This window comes from Heterodontus francisci, chromosome 9 (assembly GCF_036365525.1).
Source record: "Heterodontus francisci isolate sHetFra1 chromosome 9, sHetFra1.hap1, whole genome shotgun sequence".
NCBI classification, from domain to species: domain Eukaryota; kingdom Metazoa; phylum Chordata; class Chondrichthyes; order Heterodontiformes; family Heterodontidae; genus Heterodontus; species Heterodontus francisci.
This window is the reverse complement of record NC_090379.1, coordinates 9,879,560-9,895,515: the sequence shown is the minus strand read 5'-3', so window position 1 is coordinate 9,895,515 and position 15,956 is coordinate 9,879,560. Positions and strand designations below refer to the sequence as shown.

At 43.0% G+C, this 15,956-nt stretch overlaps 1 protein-coding gene across 7 annotated transcripts in view; it reads right to left on the bottom strand.

Moving 5' to 3' along the window:
- The window catches only part of dicer1 (dicer 1, ribonuclease type III), a 214,083-nt gene that overhangs the window by 174,503 nt on the left and 23,624 nt on the right, over nt 1-15,956 (bottom strand). The gene's annotated exons all lie outside the window — the stretch shown is intronic.

The window sequence follows — 15,956 nt, the reverse complement described above, 5'->3', positions numbered from 1 at the left end:
GTTTAACACACCAGCACTTGTTACATTATTGCGTTTAGTTCAAGAGTAAAGCACACTTCATCACCCTCAAAAACTGAATGAATTATGAAGCCTTTCTCACTAGTCCAATGAAACAACTAAAACACCACTTCTGTAATATTTCAAACTGAGTTGTGCATTTCTTAGTAATGTATCAAAAAAAAGCTAGTTCCATAGTACCAGTCATATAATGTTCTCTCCAAACTCATTCACCAGGTTAACTACCCTTTCCCCTACATCACACCACCTGTAACTCAGTCTGCGCAACAATTAGACTGGATTTTAAACCTTGTTAAATGAGGAAGAGCATCCTGGCAAGAAGTTAAGTATTTCAATCACAAGAGAGAAAAAAAAAGTGCCAAAAAGAACACCTGGTCCACAGCCATAAAAGAAAGAGAATCAGAAGTGCATGGCATAACTCCTACTGTTAATTTTGCACCATCCAAGCCACAGCCAAAAAAAAAACACTGCCACAAACAACACTTTACCATTTACAAGTCTGTACTGCCTCAGTAAGCCTTTGAATATTTGGAGCAAAAACTAACTACACAGCAAACCATACACACTCTGCAAGTACACATCATGACGGTTCACACGCAAGTTAACTATTATTCTATAACTAAATTATAGGAACTGGGGACACCAGCAAATATTGGCACCAGTAAAGGCTAAGTATTTGAACTGTCATAAGAACATTAGACATAGGAGCAGGAGTCGGCAATTTGGCCCCTCGAGCTTGCTCCGCCATTCAATAAGATCATGGTTGATCTGATTGTGGCCTAACTCCACTTTCCTGCCTGCATTCCCCATAACCCTCGACTCCCTTGTCAATCAAAACCTGTAACTCCGCCTTAAATACATTCAACGATGCAGTTTCCACTGCTTGCTAGGGAAGAGAATTCCAAAGATTAATGGCCCTCAGAGAAGAAATTCCTCCTCATCTCCATCTTAAAACGGAGACCCCTTAATTTGAAACAGTGTCCCCAGTTCTAGATGCCACCACGAGGGGAAACATCCTCTCAGTATCTTATCTGTTTCTATAAGATCACCTCTCAATCTTCTAAACTCCAATAAGTATAGGCCCAACCTTCTCAAGTTTTCATCATAAAAGACAAACCCCTCATCCCAGGAATAAGCCTCGTGAACCTTCTCTGAACTACCACCAATACCGGTATATTCCTTCTTAGATTACGTGACCAAAACTGTACACAGTAGTCTAGGTGCAGTCTCGCCAATGCTCTGTACAGTTGTAGCAAGACTTCCCTACTTTTATACTCCATCCCCTTGCAATAAAGACCAGTTTGTCCAAAAGCCCCAAAAAGTGATTTTGCACAAAGGTGTACTAAAACAACTGAGTGTAGGGATTTACTGTTATAAACGGCTCATACTAGAACTTAAGTAATTCAATAGTTTCATTCTCAGAAGTTCAATCATTGGATGATAGACAACACAAAAACAAACAGCCGTTACATTTCTGTCCAGCAATTCAACCATAAATTATCCTACTTTTGCATGCAATTTTCCCTATTGGGTCTTTTCACGGCATGTACTATTCTTTGGCCAGGTGACTGACCAACTGCTGACAGGTGTGTGTTACGAATTTGTTTTGAAAAAAAAGTCAGAAAGAATTGTAAGTGGTGAGGGCAGCACTTGGTAGGGACTCGAAGGTTTATCTTTTACTGTGTATTGTTAGCGAGTAATGAAAGAACATGTTGTTGGAACTGTGAAAATAGTAATATATCTAACATATGTTGACATAGAATGATCCACTACAGCTGCATTTAAGTGTCAATTCCTACTGGATTTATTATGGCCAGTATCCAGGAACACCTGGTTAAAAAACAAGTCCCAGGGATCAGTTAAGAAAAGGCCAGGCGTGGTGACGTACTTTTATTTTGGGCACATTGAAATCTAGAAGCCTCTCGCATTTAGCTTCCACTGCAAAAGATGCTTTGCCACTGTGCCTGTACTCCAAGATGATCCTAGAAGAGCAGTATTTTGCCAAAAATAGTGCATTTTCAAGTGCAATGCTCAATAGCTTAGAGAGTCTATCTGAAGAGGGATGGCATCACAAGCAAGCCCACTCCTGTCCTCCTGCAACAGTCACACGCAATAGGAAGTCAATGGCTCAAAATTGAAAGCAAGAATGCTCAGTTATTTTTCCCTGTCTCAAAGATAGTGAGGTTAAGTGCAGCAATCTGCCATTTTCTCAGATCGCCAAACTCTGCACAGAGCAAGAGTTGGACTTAGAACATTCCAACTCTGCATGGCTCAGTTCCATATGCAGTGCATTTGGTATGAAAAAGAAAAAGCATTCAGACAGCTTCAAATAGTATTAGATCGCACAATTATTCAGCCTGATATGAAAAGGCACTTATTGTTTTTAGTGCTTATACAAAACTAATGCAAAAAAGAGAGAAATGGTAAACAGCAAATGCCATTCTCAACAGAAGAACAGTTACACAAGATTAATTTTACAAGTTTATAGTGCAGAATATTAATTCTCAACTGAAGCTCAACTTGACTGCTCCACCATAAATAAATGTATATAAAAACTATACATCTTATTCCTGTCAAGCACAAGCACACACAGGCTTGGAGTTGCCAGAAAAGTTATTTTTGCAAGCACAGAGCCAAGAAACTCACTGTGCTAATAAGTAGTTTTTGTACTCATTAACCTCTTAGTGGCAGCTAAGGCAACATTCAACATGCAGAAGTTATGTTGAAGCAACTGAGCATGTTTGAACTCTAAGAAACTTATGACACTTGCCAGTTTTAATCAAAGATGCATATAGAACAGCCTTATTTTTAAAAAAATGCTGCTTTCATAAAAGTTTAGCCCATCAAGGGGTATTCTAATCGAGGTGATTAAAATTTTAAAAATTGGATAGGATAGACAGAGAAACTATTTCCTCTGGTGGGGAAGTCTGGAACAAGGGGTATAACATTCAAAATACAGCTAGGCTGTCCAAGGGTAATGTAACTTCTTCACACAAAAGGTTGAGTCTAGGTCAATTGAAAATTTCAAAACTGAGATTCATAGAATCTTATTGGGTAAGGATATTGAGACATAGAACAAGAAGGGTAAACGGAGTCCAGATGCAGATATGGTAGGTATAGTGGTTACTATGCTACTAGGCTAATAATCAGAGGTCTGAGCTAGTAATCTTAGAGCCGTGAGTTCAAATCCCAGCATGGCAATTTGTAAATTTGAATTCAGTTAATTTTTTTTTTAAATCTGGAATAAAAAGCTAGTATCAGTAATGGTGATCATGAAGCTACTGGATTGTTGTGAAAACCCAAATGATTCATCGGTATCTTCCAGGTAAAGAAACCTTCCGTCCTTATCCAGTCTGGCCTATATGTGACTCCCATCCCACAGCAACATGGCTGGCTCTTAACTGCCCTCTGAAATAGACCATGCCATTCAGGTGTATCCACGACAAAAAGTCATCACATGGATTGCAGTGTTTTAAGGCAGCAGCTTACTACCACCGCCTTCTCAAGGGCAATAAATGCCAACCTTACCAGCAATGCCCACATCCAGTGAAAGAAATTGCAGGTTATTCACGATTTAATTGATTGAGTGCAGGCTCAAGGGGCTGAATATTCCTGTGTTCCTACTGAGAGCCAACGAGCACAGGGTCGATGGGTGAATGGGACTTTGTGCAAGTTGCCATAGAGGCAGCAGGGACGTGCTTAAGTTTATGGAGTGTGGAGTCCTAGTTCCGAGATTCAAATGCATCTCCATAAGCTCTCAAAATCCAGTCAATCATGTATTGTATCTGATCTAACTCAACTGGGTTCTGCAAAATATCACTCTTTGTCCCATCCCAAAGAAGCCAAATCAAACAAAGCTCCAGCATACCCATCATAGACCTCCTTTAGTATGACATTTCCATGGTCCCTAGTCAGGAACATTTTGTTCCAGCCAGCATTTGACTCTCTTGATCCATGCTCAGCCTGTAAGCAGCAGAAGTTTTGCTTGTAACTAGATATTTATCTAGTTCTTTTGTAAAACTGCCAAAGACCATGAGAAGAGGTAAAATATTACTTACCCACTACCCATATATTCTGATGACAGAATGAGTTTAATATTTTAAATACAGGTCCATTTTATACCTGCAGTTATCAGAAATGGTAACAGAACATTGGCAGAAAGATACTGCAGTGGAGTTGCCAAGTTTTTCGCATTTACAGTCATATTCTTTGCCAATTGTTCCCTCATCCATCCGTCGCTTAAATTTTTTTCCAAAAATGCACTTCATAAAATTTGTAAAGTACATTATATAACAATTCAAATTTGACTTTACATAAAGTGCAATACAGATCAGTTTCTTTCAATACATGAGGTGCCTCACTACACTTGCCATTACAGGTTCTATTCACCATGTACATTTACATTTAATGTCAAACATTCTCTGGTGTATATTGACCAAAGGGTTTGACATGGGTTCCAGCCCTTCAGAGTATTCTGGTGGGAAGGCCTTAGAAGGTGGCCTTTCCCCATTGAGCCTTTATGGCGACTGACCCAAGCTTTAGTGTGTCCCCCAGCACGTAGTCCTGGACCTTGGAATGTTCCAGTCTACAACACTCAGTCGTTGACAGCTCTTTGCACTGAAACACCAACATGTTTTGGGCAGACCAAAGAGCGTCTTTCACCGAGTTGATGGTCCTCCACCAGAAAAGATGCAATGGTCTCTGCTTCAGCCACTTCCTTTAATCCCGAGTAAAGGGATTTCTGTTAACCTCTCAGTGTAGGAGACAAAACACTGGCCTGTTGTCAGAACCAAACCTTGTGTAGTCAGTGTTTCTTACATGGTAAATACAGAAATGTAATAATAATGGGCTAGCATATTATTATTGTACAGTAAATGTACATTACAGAACATAAGGAGGCTACAAAGGGATATAGGCAGGTTAAGTGAGTGGGCAAAGATCTGACAAATGGAGTATAATGTGGGAAAATGTGAAATTGTCTATTTTGGCAGGAAGAATAAAAAAGTATATTTTAGTTTAGTTTAGAGATACAACACTGAAACAGGCCCTTCGGCCCACTGAGTCTGTGCCGACCATCAACCACCCATTTATACTAATGCTACACTAATTCCATATTCCTACCACATCCCCACCTGTCCTTATACTTCCCTACCACCTAACTATACTAGGGGCAATTTATAATGGCCAATTAACCTATCAACCAGCAAGTCTTTGGCATGTGGGAGGAAACCAGAGCACCCGGAGGAAACCCACGCAGACACGGAGAACTTGCAAACTCCACACAGGCAGTACCCAGAATTGAACCCGGGGCGCTGGAGCTGTGAGGCTGCGGTGCTAACCACTATTATCTACATGGTGAGAGATTGCAGAGCTCTGAGATGCAGAGGGATCTGGGTGCCCCAGTGCATGAATCGCAAAAGGTTAGTATGCAGATTCAGCAAGTAATTAGGAAAGGTAACAGAATGCTATTGTTTGTGAGGGGAATTGAATACAAAAGTAGGGAGGTTATGTTTCAGTTATACAGGGTACATCTGGAGCACTGTGTATAGTATTGGTCTCCTTATTTAAAGGAAGGATGTAAATGCATTGGAAGTAGTTCAGAGAAGGTTTACTAAACTAATACCTGGAATGGGCAGGTTGTCTTGTAAGGAAAGTTTGGACAGCTAGGCTTGTATCCGCTGGAGCACAGGAGAGTAAGAGGCAACTTGATTGAAACATAGAAGATCCTGAGGGGTCTTGACAGGGTGGATGTGGAAAGGATGTTTCCCTTTGTGGGAGAATACAGAACTAGGGGGTTCTTATTTAAAAATATGAGGTCGGCCATTTAAGACAGAGATGAGGAGAATTTTTTTCTCTGAGGCTCGTGAGTCTTTGGAACTCTCTTCCTCAAAAGGCAGTGGAAGCAGAGACTTTAAATATTTTTAAGGAAGAGATAGATTCTTGATAAGCAAGTGGGTGAAAGGTTATTGGGGTAGGTTGCTATGTGGAGTTGAGGTTACAATCAGATCAAACATAATCTTGTTGAATGGCGGTGCAGGCTCGAGAGGCCAAGTGGCCTACTACTGCACCTAATTTGTATATTCGTATGCCAAGAATGTGCTGGTCCATTATTAAGTGCACTGTATTGGTGTTTGTTTAGCTCATCAGCACTAATTTCAAGTCCTGTTGAACTGCTACTTGCATTGTCACCTTCACCTATCTGGCTGTACCATTCTGCAAAAGATGTTTACAAATTTCCTGTTGCTGATTATTTGGTAAAGGAACTGCAATGCATCAGGAAAGACAGGCCAATGAATTTAAAGCCATTATAATCTTGCTATTGAGCTTATTCAAAATAAGATGCTTGCACACTAGGGAAAACTCACTAAACTCAATACACTTGACATGCTTAAATCATTTGCAACTGCTCCCATTCCTATTAGCATTTTTTACTCTGACATTTTATGGTTCGAAACACTTTTTGGGTAATGGACAATCTGAAAATTTTTCCATGCCCACTAGAGTACTTTGTTGATATTCTGTTGATGGTAATGTACTAGAACTGCATGTACACTATGACTTCTGATCATGAGTTGCCTTCTGTTTACTTGTTAAGGGACAAGCAGTGCGCACTTTCGCACATGTCGAAGATAATTTCCAAGGCCACTGCCTATATTCGGTAAGTCAAATTCTGTTTTAACAATATGGGATTTGAGTATTTTTAAGCACTGTTTAAGGATCAAATTTAGCAATTACATCCATTTTTGTTTGAAAACCAAACGCCAGTGACCCTTTCATTTATGCAACATGTCTGGACAATGCACACACAAATACATATAAACTAAGCGATGCAAAGAAAACAAAAAACAGATTCCACACTCACTTAAAGACAGATAATTGGTTCCATAATGTCCCAGCCCACAGCCACAGTTAAGAGGGCTGTATAAGAACACTTTATGTCCTTGGTTGCATTGGAGGTGGTTAGTCACATCACCGAGTGAACCCAAAGTATAAATCCACAACATATTAAAAAGTTCAGTCAAATTGTAGCATGCCCAGGTTTCCCCAACAGCTCCAGGACAAATTTTAATTTGTTTTTGGGAATAAATATTAAAACTCTGATGTTTTGTTGACCAGGCTCAACCCAAGCACTTGCATTACTTTTTCAATCAGTGCAATGCCAGGGATGGCACTGTTGGACACACTGCCTACTAGATAAGAAAAGATGAAAAGTCAACTAGGATCCACATGGATGAACCGTGCAGAACATGCGCGCGCGCGCAATTACAAGATAAGCTCAGCTACAATCTCCCCACCAGCATCAAAAAGCCTTCTGACACAGTTTTGAATCAGATGCGTGAAGAATGGCCATTTGGGTGAGGTTTCACCCACCAGCCCAAGGAGCACCTCCAGGAACAAAGACAGGAGTGGGGGATTACAGTGAGGAGGAAATGGCAGTGGCACAGCCTGTTTTTAAAAACATTTGGGAAAGAATAATGTCTGTCACAGCCAGCAATTAAATTAGATTTATCTCCATATATAATACTGACTATAAATCACTTGAGACTTTGTCACTTCTCGGTTATCCTTTCAGCATATGTGGGTGAAGATAATTATCATCCTAGTGCCAGCCATTACACAGAGTTTCCAGGTGTATAATGGCCCGTATGGGGCACTGCAATTGATTATCACTAAAAAGCATATTATTAGGTTAAAAAAATTTGCTTAGAGAAACTATTTTGCTCTGACATTACTGTATAATTCTAAAATGATAGATGAAAGCCAAGACATTCATGTCAACATGACAGTCATTACATTCTCCACCCCTAGTATGTTGGCTAGACAGAGAATCCTTAGCGAGGGATGAAATGCTTAATTCATTCTACTCCTTTTTGGTACCTTTGATATGGCTAATGACTGTCTTTTAAAGAGGGGTGACAAGCGCATCGTCCCAAACCCTCAGCCATTGTTTGATATTTTAAAATACTTCATGCATATATATTTATGTTTAATTCTGTGTTAAGAAAGTACAACAAATTTGGAGATCAAAAACAAAAAACAGTTGCTTCGATTTTGATTAAACATCACTTCATTTCTTAGCTTAACACAAAAAAGCTTGAGATTTACTTCACAATATTTACTGGTCATCTAAGCATTATCTAAGATGCCCCTCTACGTTGCTTTCGTCGATCTCACCAAAGCCTTTGACCTCATCAGACCCCTTTCGTATCCTGAGTGGCATGAAACAGGGCTGTGTTCTCGCACCTACACGGGATCCTCTTCTCACTGCTGTTCTCACATGCGTTCAACTCTTCAGAAGAAGGAATCGTCCTCCACACAAGATCAGATGAGAAGGGAGTGCAACGTAGGTTTACAAGAATGATACCTGGACTACAGGGATTAAGTTACAAGGAGAGATTACACAAATTAGGCCTGATTTCACTGGAATTTAGAAGGTTAAGGGGTGATCTGATTGAAGTCTTCAAGATATTAACAGGAAAAGACAGGCTAGATAAAGATCAACAATTTCCACTGGTTGGAGATTCTAAAACTAGGGGGCATAGTCTAAAAATTAGGGCCAGACCGTTCAGGAGAGAAGTTAGGAAGCACTTCTTCATGCAAAGGGTGGTAGTGGTTTGGAACTCACTCCCACAAACAGCAGTTGAAGCGAGAACAGTGGTTAATTTCAAATCTGAGACAGATAGATTTTTGTTAAGCAAAGATATTAAGGGATATGGGCCAAAGGCACGTATATGGGGTTAGGCTGCGGATCAGCCATGATCTCAGTGAATGGCGGGACAGGCTCAAGGGGCTGAATGGTCTACTCCTGTTCCTATCTTCCTATGTTCCTATGTCAAATCTTCCAGACGGGGCCTGTGGCAGGTGGCAAGAGAACCAACAGGAGGGAAAAAGACCTTATCCTCACCAATCTACCTTTTGCAGATGCAACTATCCATGCCAGCAGTGGTAGGAACAAGCATCACATGCTCCTTGTGGAAACAAAGTCCGTCTTCACATTAAGGATACCCTCCATCCGACTAAATGGGATAGATTCAGAACACATCTAGCAGCTCAAAACTGGCACCATGAGGTGCTGTGGGCCATGTCAGGTGGTTTGTATTCAGACCTGTCAGACCTGTATTCCACCACTACCTGAAACCTCAAAGTCTGATGTGTCCCTCACTCTGCTATTACCATCAAGCTTAGGGGATCAAATCTGATTAAACGACAAGTGTAAAAGAGCATGCCAGGCGCAACACCAGGCATACCTAGAAATGAGATGTTAACCTGGTGAAGCTAAAACAGAGGACTACATGCATGCTAAACAGCAGAAGCAATCCTATAACAAATGCATCAGATCCATAGCAGTTCTGCCATGTTCAGTCGTGAATGGTTGTGGACAATTAAACAGGAGCAGAAGGCTCTATGAGCATCCCCATCCTCAATACTGGCAGAACCCAGCACATCGGTGCAAAAGACAATGCTAAAGCATTTGCAACAACCCTGAGCCAGAACTGCCAAGTGAATGATCCATCGCGGGCTCCTCATGAGGTCCTCACCATCACAGAGGTCAGTCTTCAGCCAATTTGATTCACTCCATGTTATAGCAAGAAACAGCTGAACATACTAGATACAGCAAAGGCTATGGGCCCCAACAATATCTTGGCTATAATACTGAAGAATTGTGCTCCAGAACTAGCTGTGCCCCTAGCCAATCTGCTCCAGTACAGCTACAGCACTGGCATCTATCTGACAAAATGGAAAATTGTGCAGGTATGTTGTATCCACAAAAAAGGTCAAATCCGGCCAATTAACATCCCATCAGTCTACTTTCAATGATCAGCAATATGATAGAAAGTATCGTCGACAGAGCTAGCAAGTGGCCCTTAGTCAACAATAATCTGCTCATCGATGCTCAGTGTGGGTTCCACCAGAACCATTCGGCTCCAGACTTCATTACAGCCTTGGCCAAACATGGGAAAAAGAGCTGAACCCCAGAGGCTACGGTCGACCATCGAAGCTGCATTTGGCTCAGTGTGGCATCGAGGAGCCCTGGTAAAATTGACTTCACTGGAAATAAGGGGGAAAACCCTCCAGTGGTTGGATTCACATCTAGCACAAAGAAAGATGGTTACATTTGTTGGAGAGCAATTGCCTCAATCTCAGGACATCTCGGCAGGAGTTCCTCCGGCCAGTGGCTGAGGCCCAACCATCTTCAGCTGCTTCATCAATGACCTTTCCTCCATCCGAAGGGCAGATTTGGGGATGTTTGCTGATAACGACATAGGTTCAGTTCCATCCTTAGCTCCTCAGAAAATTATGCACTCCGCAGCTACACTTAGCAAGTCCTGGACAACGTTAAGGCTTGGGATGATTAGTGGCAGGTAACATTTGTACCTTGCAAGTGTCAGACAATGACCATTTCCAATAAAAGTCTAACCATCTCCTCTTGACATTCAATGGCATTACCATCATTGAATCCCCCACTAATACCCTGGGGGTCACTGCTGACCAGAATCTTAACTGGACCAGCCACATAAATACTGTGGCTACACGTGCAGGTCAGAGACTGACTTTTCTGTGGCAAGTGACTCTCCACCTGACTCCCAAAAGCCTTTCCACTAACTACAAGGTACAAGTCAGGAGCATGATGGAATACACTTGCCTGGATGAGTGCCGCTCCAACAACACAACACTCAAGAAGCTCAACACAATCCAGGACAAAGCAGCCCGCTTGAGTGGCACCCCATTCACCATCTTAAAGATTCACTCCCTCCACCTCCAGCATACCATGGCTACAGTGTGACTGCAGGAACTCGTCAAGGCTTCTTTGACAGCATCTTCCAAAACCATAACCTCTACTGTCTAAAAGAACAAGGGCAGCAGCTGCATGAGAACGCCACCACCTGTAAGTTCCCCCTCCAAGGCACACACCATTCTGACTGGTAAATACGTTGCCGTTCAGCCAAAATCCTGGAACTCCCTACCTAACAGCACTGTGGGTGTATCCACACCACACGAACATCAGGGTTCATCACCAGCTTAAAGGCAATAAGTGATGGGTAATAAATGCTGGCCTTGCCCACATCCTACTAAAGAATATAAAAAGTCCTCAGAATTACTGGGTGACTTTGAGCCCACTAGTCTTATCATACAGTCAGAGAGATACAGCACTGAAACAGGCCCTTCGGCCCACTGAGTCTGTGCTGACCAACAACCACCCATTTATACTAATACTATATTGATCCCATATTCCCTACAGAAAGGACGTGTTCAATTTGTTGGTGTCGTTCTGATCAACTGGAATTTACTTTGAATTGACAATGTCTGGCCTGTTGATAATCTGCAAGTGAATGCCACGATTATGCTGAGATTTGAAAAAATACCTTGGCCTCCAGGTCAGCTGTGAAAGGTTGCTCCTGATAATCACCAGGGGATGTGAAAGTTATAACCATATATCTGAAGTTAAATCATTGAATGATGGGTCCAACTAACACACTGATCTTGTTGTTTTCCCCTCTGCCATTTTTGGGTCTTATCTCTTTGAATTATGAGCATTTACAGATGAATAGAGAGCAGAAACTGTGCTACTGGTGGGAATAATTTTCACAATCAAGCACATGTACACACATAACAGGATCTCTGTGCAGACTTCGTGAAGCAGTGTAAACTCACCATTTAAAAACAGAAAGTGCTGGAAATACTCAGCAGGTCTGGCAGCATCTGTGGAGAGAAAAGCATAGTTAACATTTCGCCTTTCACAGACCTGAAATGTTAACTCCACTTCTCTCTCCACAGATGCTGCCTGACCTGCTGAGTATTTCCAGCACTTTCTGTTTCTATTTCAGATTTCCAGCATCTGCAGTATTTTGCTTTTATTATAAACTCGACCATTGACATGCTGTTCGCCCTTCGTCAGCTGCAGGAGAAATGCCTCGAACAACAGATGCCCCTCTACGTTGCTTTCATTGATCTCACCAAAGCCTTTGACCTTGTCAGCAGACATGGTCTCGCCAGACTACTAGAAAAGATCGGATGTCTACCAAAGCTACTAAGTATCATCACCTCATTGCATGACAACATGAAGGGCACAATTCAGCATAGCGGCGCCTTATCAGACCCCTTTCTCAGTGGCGTGAAACAGGGCTGTGTTCTCGCACCCACACTGTTTGGGATTTTCTTCTCCCTGCTGCTCTCACACGCGTTCAAGTCTTCAGAAGGAGGAATTTTCCTCCACACAAGATCAGGTGGCAGGCTGTTCAACCTTGCCCGTCTAAGAGCAAAGACCAAAGTACGGAAAGACCTCATCAGGGAACTCCTCTTTGCTGACGATGCTGCATTAACATCTCGCACTGAAGAGTGCCTGCAGAGTCTCATTGACAGGTTTGCAGCTGCCTGCAACAAATTTGGCCTAACCATCAGCCTCAAGAAAACAAACATCATGGGACAGGACATCAGAAATGCTCCATCCATCAATATCGGCGACCACGCTCTGGAAGTGGTTCAAGAGTTCACCTACATAGGCTCAACTATCACCAGTAACCTGTCTGTTGATGCAGAAATCAATAAGCGCCTGAGAAAGGCTTCCATTGATATGTCCAGACTGGCAAAGCGAGTGTGGGAAAATGGCGCACTGACACCGAACACAAAAGTCCAAGTGTATCAAGCCTGTGTCCTCAGTACCTTGCTCTACGGCAGCGAGGCCTGGACAACGTATGTCAGCCAAGAGCGACGTCACAATTCATTCCATCTTCACTGCCTCCAGAGAATCCTTGGCATCAGGTGGCAGGATCACATCTCCAACACAGTAGTCCTCGAGGCGGCCAACATCCCCAGCTTATACACACTACTGAGTCAGCGGCGCTTGAGATGGCTTGGCCATGTGAGTCGCGTGGAAGATGGCAGGATCCCCAAGGACACATTGTACAGCGAGCTCGCCACTGGTATCAGCCGTACCGGCCGTCCATGTCTCAGTTTTAAAGACGTCTGCAAACGCGACATGAAGTCCTGTAACATTGATCACAAGTCGTGGGAGTCAGTTGCCAGCGATCGCCAGAGCTGGCGGGCAGCCATAAAGGCGGGGCTAAAGTGTTGCGAGTCGGACAGACTTAGCAGTTGGCAGGAAAAAAGACAGAAGCGCAAGGGGAGAGCCAACTGTGTAACAGTCCCGACAACCAATTTTTTCTGCAGTACCTGTGGAAGAGTCTGTCACTCTAGTATTGGCCTTTATAGCCACTCCAGGCGCTGCTCCACAAACCACTGACCACCTCCAGGCACTTACCCATTGCCTCCCGTGACAAGGAGGCCAAAGAAGATAAACTCACTATTTGAAAGGTAGAAACTGAAACCAATTTCGATTACTGTCGCAAGTTCACAGGTATTTTTAGATGCACTTCCAACTTCAGTGTTTGGTTAATAAAAACAAGAAATGTTGGAAATACTCAGCAGGTCTGGCAGCATCTGTGGAGAGAAAAGCAGAGTTAACGTTTCGGGTCAGTGACCCTTCTTCAGACCATGCTCCGAAGAAGGGTCACCGAAACGTCAATTCTTTTCAACAATTGGGATTTGGTGTTCTTCGAAACGAACCAAAGAAATGCTGTGGACAGGTGAACTAGATGGACCGAAATTCTTCTGCCTGAACCTGTTACGATATTACTAGGATGATTTGTGAATCATACCCCAACCCCAAAAAGCAGAGAGGCCAGCATGCAGTTAATTTGTCCATTCTTTTGGCCTTTGCAAAATGCACATTATAGGAAATGACTAAGATGCAAAAAGGGTCGTCAAAATTTTAAGATGACAAGAATGGTCAAAATTGATCCTAGAAACAGCTCATTTTAGTACAGTTTGAATAAAAAAAAAGGATGAGCTAAAAGTTAGGAAGTTCATACATGAGGGAAGCTGGCCGGTTCACCCAGAATAATGCAGCTGGAGAATAAGTTTCCAGGGAAAGCCATTAAAATGGACAGAACGAATGAGCTCAAGAAGCAATTAGATGCGTTTCTGGAGATGTGTTTGAATGAAACCTTCTGCTGATTATCACCCTCCCTCAGCTGATGAATCGGTATTCCTCCATATTGAACATCACTTGAAAGAAGCACTGAGGATAGCAAGGGCACAGAATGCACTTTATGTGAGGGACTTTAATGTCCATCACCAAGTGTGGTTCAATAGCACCAATGAAGGACATATTTGTAAGACTGGACTTGCAGCAGGTGGCATGAGAATCAACATGAAAGAAAATCTCACTCAACCTCGTCCTCATCAATTTAGCTTTCACAGATGTATCTATCCATGGAGAGTATTGGGAGAAATGACCTTCACACAGTCGATGTGGATTCACACGGAGGACACCCTCCACCATGTTGCGCAGCACCATCGTGCTAAATGGGACAGATTGAGAACAGATCTAGCAGCTCAAAACTGAGCATCCATGAGGTAATGTAGGCCATCAGCACCAGCAAAATTGTATTCCACCACAATCTGTAACTTCATATCCTTCAATCTACCATTACCATCAAGCCAGGGGCAAGCCCTGGTTTAATGAGTGTAAGAAAGCATGCCAGGAGCAGAACCAGGCATACCTAAAAAATGAGTTGCCAACCTGGCGAAGCTGCAACACAGGACTACATGCCAACAGAAGCAGCATGCTATAGACAAAGCTAAGCAATCACACAACCAACGGAACAGATCAAAGATCTGCAGTCCTGCTACATCCAGTCGGGAATGGTGGTAGACAATTTAACAACTGGAGGAGGAAGCTCCACGAACATAACCATCCTCAATGATGGCAAGGCCCAGCACAAGTGCAAAAGACAAGCTTGAAGCATTTGCAACCACCTTTAGCCAAAAGTGCTGAGTACATGATCCATCTCGACCTCCTCCTGAGGTTCCCACTACCACAGATGGCAGTCTTCAGCCAATTCGATTCACTCTATACGATATCAAGAAATGGCTGAGCATACTGGATACAGCAACGGCTATAGGTTCCATCAATATTAGTGAAGACTCGTGCTCCAGAAATAGTTGCACATCGAGCCAAGTCGTTTCAGTACAGCTATAACATTGGCATCTATCTGAAGTGGAAAATTGCTCGGGGAAGTGAGGTGGTTGTGGGGGGGGGGGCTGGTCCTTGGTCCAATAATCTTCAGCTTCATCAATGACCTTCCTTCCATGAGGAGGTCAGAAGTGAACCCTCCACCATCAACATCCTGACAGAAACTTAGCTGGACTTGCCACATAAATACTGTGACTACAAGAGCAGGTTAGAGGCTGGCTATTCTGCAGCGAGTAACCTACCTCCTGACTCCCAAAAGCCAGTCACTATCTGTAGGGTACAAGGCAGGAGTGTGATGGAATACTCTCCACTTGCCTGATTGAATTCAGCTCCAACACTCAAAAAGCTTGACACCATCCAGGGCAAAACAATCACTTGATTGGCACCACATCCAACACCTTAAACATTCACTCCCTCCACCATCGGAACACTGCGGCTGCAGTGTGTACCATCTACAAGATATAACCCAGAAACTTGCCAAGTCTCCTTCATCAGCATCTTCCAAAACCGCAACCTCTACTGTCTAGAAGAACAAGGGAAGCAGGCATATGGAAACACCACCACCTGCACGCTCCCCTCCATGTCACACACCATCCTGACTTGGAAATATAGCGCCATTTCTTCTTTGTTGCTGGGTCCAAATCCTGGAACTCCCTACCTAATAGCTTTGAGGGAGTACCTACATCACACAGACAGCAGCTGTTCAAGAAGGCTGCTCACCACCACCTCCACAAGGGCAATAAATGCTTCCCTTGCCAGCAATGCCCATATTCCATGAACAAATTTTTTAAAAACTGTGCTGAGCAGACAGATTCAAAGATTATTACAGGGCACCAGGGTGGGGAGGGGAATGCGGCAGGAGGGAGGAAAACTGTTCTCAGCTATAACAGCCTTGCCTGTT